This window comes from Hyaena hyaena, unplaced genomic scaffold (assembly GCF_003009895.1).
Source record: "Hyaena hyaena isolate Hyena2069 unplaced genomic scaffold, ASM300989v1 scaffold_254, whole genome shotgun sequence".
Taxonomy (NCBI): Eukaryota; Metazoa; Chordata; class Mammalia; order Carnivora; family Hyaenidae; genus Hyaena; species Hyaena hyaena.
In genome coordinates, this window is record NW_024080890.1 from 2,275,735 (window position 1) to 2,282,184 (window position 6,450).

At 54.5% G+C, this 6,450-nt stretch overlaps 1 long non-coding RNA gene across 2 annotated transcripts; it reads left to right on the top strand.

Moving 5' to 3' along the window:
* The first annotated feature begins 836 nt into the window (after positions 1–836).
* LOC120240690 lies at positions 837–2,861 on the top strand. Of its 2 annotated transcripts, none has more exons than XR_005530689.1 (3): positions 837–1,207; positions 1,351–1,454; positions 2,436–2,861. It is a non-coding gene; the product is annotated as an uncharacterized LOC120240690 (long non-coding RNA). The 2 variants fall into 2 exon arrangements; XR_005530690.1 differs by having other exon boundaries at positions 837–938.
* The last annotated feature ends 3,589 nt before the right edge of the window (positions 2,862–6,450 follow it).

Below are 6,450 nucleotides of genomic sequence, written 5' to 3' on the forward strand. Positions count from 1 at the left end.
TAGGTGTGGGTGAGGGTGGGTCCCCAGTCCAGTGACCGACTAAGAATAGGGGAACTTGGCCAGACATAAGGGAGACGCCGTGTGAAGGTGGAGGCGGGGACCGGGTGACACATCTCCAAGCCAACGCGGGCCATACCGGGCACTGCGAGAGGCCTGGGTTGGCCCTCGGAGCCACCAGAACCAACACGGCATGCGGCCACCTGGGCTTCTGGCCCCCAGAACTGAGAGAGAGTGTGCATTTCTTTTTTTTTTTTAACTTTAAAAAAAAAACATTTTTATTTATTTCTCAGAGAGAGAGAGAGAGAGGGAGAGAGAGAGAGGGAGACAGCGTGAGCAGGAAGGATCAGAGAGAGAGAGAGAGAGAGAGAGAGAGAGACAGCAGGGCTCGAACCCACGAACTGTGAGATCATGACCTGAGCTAAAGTGGGACGCCCAACCGACTGAGCCACCCAGGCGCCCCAAGAGTGTGCACTTCTGTGCCTTTTAATCTCCCAGCCTGTGATGCTTTGTTCAGGACGGCGGCCCTAGGTATCGAACACCTTTTTGGGGGAGGGAGGGATGGATCTATAAAAATGAAATGAAATCTCAGCTTTTAGGGGAAACGATTCAGCCCGAGCAGCTAGCCGCTGGGGCTGATAACTTTGACTCTCACATGTGGTTGGAAACGGTGATCACTGGGGGCTTCTGTTAACGATGACGCAACAGTCCCTGGGGAGGGAGGCGGAGATGCCATGCACACAGCCTCCAGCCCTTGGCGCTCTGGCTTCTCCAGGAGCCCTGATGACGGAAAACTGTGTGTGTGTGTGTGTGTGTGTGTGTGTGTGTGTGTGTTTCTTTCTGATCACGGCGACCCGGATCAGTCAGCGTTTCTTAGACGGCCTGTGAAGTGGATATAAACACGCTGCTCCCAAGCCCTTAGGAGTCCTGCCCGGAGCCTCGTGAGTCAGTCCAGGGTTTTTAAAGATGAATGGCTGTGAGCCGACTTCTCAGGAAGATTAGCCACGGGTCGTGGCTGTGCTTGCCAGGGCCGGCCGGTGCAGGGCCCGGTCACGTGGGCCCGGAAGCCGGCAGACAGCCTGACACGGCTCAGCTGGGAGGGCCACAGGCTGCCATCTTTCCGCGCGCTGGGGACGCTTCCCCATCTGGTCGTTTCTTTTTGTCGTTGAGTAAAGCGCACACCATGTCAACAGGGCCCTTTTATATTTAGGTATATATCACTGTGTATGCTCATCTCTGTCTTTCTCTATGTATGTACACACACACACACACACACACACACACACACACTATGTAGCTATGTGTATACTACAGATAAAGCATAATGAGTGGGGATAAATGGATGGTTTTCAGATTTTTAAAGCCGGAGAAACTTCTTTATTGTGAAATATCAGCATACCTAGAAGAATGTGCCAAGAGCCAAAAAAGCAGAGCTCCGCGGAACGTCACAAAGTAAGGTAAAGCCCCCGGGACCCTCCCCACAGCAGCTCCCGCGGGAATCCTTCTGGTGCCTTGAGAAAAAGAAACTCCTCCAATTTAGGGAGATGTTCCTAGGCGCTGATTAGGACCAGGAAGTCGTTAAGGCCACAGATGGGGGGTAGAAAGCAGGAAAGGGCCCCCGAAATTGCCCCGGGCCCCCCCAGGTCTCCCCATGGTGTTATGTGCAGCGCTCAGTGCCCCTGTTCACATAGTATTGCCCTGTGTGAATGCACCGCAAGCCGTCTGCTCCATGAATGTCCCTCTGGGTCATCTGAGGTTTGGCTCTGTTACAATTAGACGGCCGTGGACATTCTATCCCCGTCTTTCCTTGCCTTACTGGGGACCGTGTGAGGCCAATGCGTTTCTCCTTCACTCCCTTCCTCCTTCCCTCTCCCCGCCTCCTTTTATTTTTTTCTATCTCTCATCCTTTCTCACTCCCCTGTCCCTCCCCGCACTCCAGGCACCCAGGATGGCTGCACGGGCGAGGGTCTGTCTGCTGTGGGTAGTATTGTGAACGCCCTCGATGGTGCCCCTGCTCAGCGCCTTCTCTCCACCCCAGTGAGCGTGCACTTTATGCCCAATTTCCAGCCCTGCTCACCAGACCTTTTCCTCCCCAGAAGGCATACGCCTGGTGCAATTTGTAGCGATCAGACTATGATCTCAGGGTCCATAAAGGCCCAGTTTCTGCTTGGGCAGTTTCTTACCTGGATGGCCAACCCCAACTCCCCGCCCCCCCACCCTTTTTCTCCTCCAGACCCTGTGAATCCTGTTACCCTCCCATAACCCACCTCCTCCAGGAAGCCTTCCAGGGTTGCCCCAACCCTGCGGCTCCTCTCTCCTGAGCTCTCAGCGCCCTGAGATTCGTATCTCGACTCTCAGTCCCCACTCTGCATGCCGTAGAACGGGCATGCAAGTGCCTGGAGCTTTCTGGAAGGCATTTTGTTCTCTTTCTCTCAAAGAGAAAAATGCTCACACTCTCTGGCTGGGCAGTCCCCTTCCTGGAACCTGTCCTGCAGAAATGCTGCCCAGAGCGCTTCAACCTGGATGGACCAGAATGTCCGTCCCTGCTGACCGTAAGCACACAGCATCGGACGCCGTCTAAACGTCGTGGGCAAGAGAAGAATGCACATGCGTTCCATAGAATATTCCGCAGCCATTACAGATCTGAGGGAGACGCGCATCACACAGATCTGACCGGGAAAGGCAGCCGCGGGATGTGTTTCATGCCCACAACCTGGGAGGCGACACGTCGGCCGCGTTCACTTTACCTTCGGAAAGTAGGGTTGGCGGGTGGGGGACCCCCACTGCTTCCTCTGTGCGGCCTGTGTTGGTAACTTGCTGGTAAGCCTGCAGTTGCTTTTGTAATTAAAATAATAATAATAATATATTTTACATGCTTTTATTTATTTTTGAGAGAGTGTGAGCTGGGGAGGGGCGGAGAGAGACAGAGGATCCAACGCGGGCTCTGGGCTGACAGCACAGAGCCTGACACGGGGCTCAAAGGCTAAAACCGTGAGATCACGACCTGAGCCGAAGTCGGAGGCTCAACCGACCGAGCCCCCCAGGGGCCCCACCGCCAATCCATTTTTAAATGAAGGCATAAAACAATTTGTCAGAATTCGTAGACTGTACAACACTGAAAGTGAACCCTAACGTAAACTATGAGCTGTTAATAATAACGTATCAAAATGGATTTATCAGGGGCGCCTGGGTGGCTCAGTCGGTTAAGCGTCCGACTTCGGCTCAGGTCACGATCTCACAGTTCGTGGGTTCGAGCCCCGCGTCAGGCTCTGTGCTGACAGCTCGGAGCCTGGAGCCTGTTTCAGATTCTGTGTCTCCTTCTCTCTCTGCCCCTCCGCAGCTCGTGATCTGTCTCTCTCTGTCTCAAAAATAAATACATGTTAAAAAAAATTTTTTAAAATGGATATATCAGTTGCAACAAAGACACCACACTGATGAAGATGTTAGTAGTAGGGACGTGTGCCCCGGGGCAGAGGACCTCTGTGTACATGTGTGTGGTTTGTCTGTAAACCGAAAACTTCTAAAATATAGTTTCTTTTAGAAAGAGGAAGGAAGGAAGGAAGGAAGGAAGGAAGGAAGGAAGGAAGGAAGGAAGGAAGGAAGGAAGGAAGGAAGGAAGGAAGGAGACGACAGTGGATACTTGGAATAGAGCAGGGATTGATTGACACACTTTTTTTCCGTTTGGGGCCAGATAGTGAGTGATTTGGGCCCTGAAGCCCTGGCTACTCAGATTTGCTATTGCCATGCAAGAGTCGCCAAGGGCAATATGGGAGTGGGCTAGCAAGCCAGAGAGTGTGTCCCAATAAAACTTTATTTATAAAAGCAGGCAGTGGGGCCGTAGCCTGCGGCCCCCAGTGCAGAAGCAGGAAAGGACCCCCACACCAGATGGGGGAGGAGGAAGCTGAGAAGCTGCGCACTCACCCCGGATGGGCCGTCAAACCCAGAAAACAGTGCGGCCCTTCCCGTTGCACGCGGCTCCTTCCAGAATCAAAATGGGTTCTGAGGACTGGGTGAATGTAAGTTCGGTGTCACACGGTCCGGCCCCGCAGGCAGAGGGGCACCAGTAGCTGGAGACACGGGGAGGGCGAGGGCTGACCGTTGGGCCGGAGGAGTTTCTCCACGATGGTCTGCCTGCTTCCTTAGGCGGGAGCCGGTGGGCGCCGGGCCCCCCGCTTCTGCACACGGCCCCGTGGCCCCCACGCACCTCTGGCTCTGCACCTGCCGTCCTTCGCCGAGAACCTCGCCAGTGCGGTTGTAAAGTCACTAAACTCTCGCTCTCACTGCACACGGAAGATGAAAAAGGGAAACTGCACAAAAGGCTTTCCGCAAATAGTGAGGCTGCGGGGGGCAGAAAGGACAGTGGTGGGGGCTCCGCCCAGAGTGTGACGCCGAGCGGACAGACGTGGCCACGCATGGGCTTTGTCCCCTCTGGTCGGAAGGGCCTGATGCACTGGAGGTCCGGCCACTGACCTGTTTAGTCCCAGCAGCCCTGTGACTTAGGGTAATATTCCCATTTTGCAGATTGAGGAACAGGAAGCTTAGAGAAATCAAGTAACTTCTTTCAAGAAAGAAACGATAGCTTTAAAATTGCCAAAGGCTGAGGGCCGCCTGGGTGGCTCAGTCCGTTAAGCGTCCGGCTTCGGCTCAGGTCATGATCTCACAGTCTGTGGGTTCGAGCCCCACGTCGGGCTCTGTGCTGACAGGAGCCCGCTTGGGATTCTCTCTCCCTCTCTCTCCACCCCTCCCCTGTTCACTCTCTCTCTCTCCCTAAATAAATAAAATTTAAAATAAAATAAAACAATAAAACCGCTGAAGGCTGCAGCTGACCCAATCCACCGCCCATCCTGACCCCTACGATTCACCACCTTGAGCTCCAAGCCCTGCGAGACTGTGTGCAACACGTTACATCAGCCTCGGGAAGCTGTGTTTGCGGTTTTTGTCAGACGCAGGCAGTGACATCGGTCAGTGTCTCCGGGTTATATTCCGGGGCGGGGGCTTTGGCGAAGCTCCCAGGCGACGTGAGCAACATCTGCCCGTCCCGTCTCCTTCCTCTTCCTCTCCTGGTAGCTCTGCTCACGTCCACGTGCGTGTGACAGCGGCTGTGACTTACGATGTATGTGTGCGGGTCACCACTCCCCGGGTGGGCCTGACTCGGCGCCACCGAGAGGCAGTGCTAGTGCTGCCCGCGCCCGCTGAGCCACGAGGAAGACCAGAGATGGGCTTTCCCCAGCCCTGACTCAGACCCGACGCGCAAGGAAGGGCTGCTTGGGTGGGAGGGAGCCCCGACAGGGGGCTGAGGATGGAAGGCTCCCTGTCACCTGTGCTTCCTCCCCCCACCCCCCGCCTCTGCCATCTCTCGCACGGCCACCCGTGAGAGCGCTGGGCCCAGGGCCCAGGCAGAGTGGACGGCAGCCCCTGCGTGGAGCGGACCCTGCACGGGCGCTGGGCGCTCATCTGCGGCACGGAATGAATGTGTCCAGTGCCTGCGTCTCTCGTCTCCCCTCGGCCACGCGGGCTCTGTGTTGAATAGCATCCCCCCAGAACTCATGTCCGCCCGGAACCCAGGAATGTGAGCTTAACTGGAAATAGGGTGTTTGCAGAGGTTAGCAGTTAAATTAAAATGAGGTCATAGAACATCAAGGTTGGCCCTAAATCCACTATGACTTGTTTTTCTTATAAAAAGAGGAGAAGGGGGCACCTGGGTGGCTCAGTCGGATAAGCGTCCCACTTCGGCTCAGGGCATGATCTTGTAGTGAAGAGCCAAAAATTAAGGCCTCTGTTAAGAGCAACCTTGGGCCGCACGTAGCCCCAGTCCAGTCCCGGGAAAAGCCTCAGACTGTTCAAGGCTAAAGCCATCCTGGGACCACCCTCAGATCAGCTAATCAAACAACACTCCTATGGTCTGAGTCAAGGCTGGGAACTGCAGATACAAACTAGACAATTTCTCACCGCTTGCCTGAACCCCACGTGGGCCCTTTGAACTCACCTCATAAGTGGTCATTTTCAAAGGATTCTCAAAAGTCATGATTGGGTCCCACCAAAAGTAACGAACACCTCACAGACGCTGAATGGTCAAAGCTGTAATTGTAACTGGTGCTTATGTGATGATGCTACACGTACTGTAACACCCGCATCCCTTACTCCTTAAAAACCCTGTTCGCTATTCTTGGCTTCACCTTGCTGCCACGACACAGGTAGGCAGGTGGGCCCCTGCTCGAGCTTGTCATAAAGACCCTTTTGTACTTGCATCAGTGTCGGCTCCTTGGAGGTCTCTGGGGCTCGCGAATCGGGCACAACAGTAGTTCGTGGGTTCGAGCCCCGAGTCGGGCTCTGTGCTGACAGCCCAGAACCTGGAGCTGCTTCAGATTCTGTGTCTCCCTCTCTCTTTGCCCCTCCTTACTCGTGCTTTCTCTCTGTCTCAAAAAAAAAAAAAAAAAAATTAAAAAACCTCCT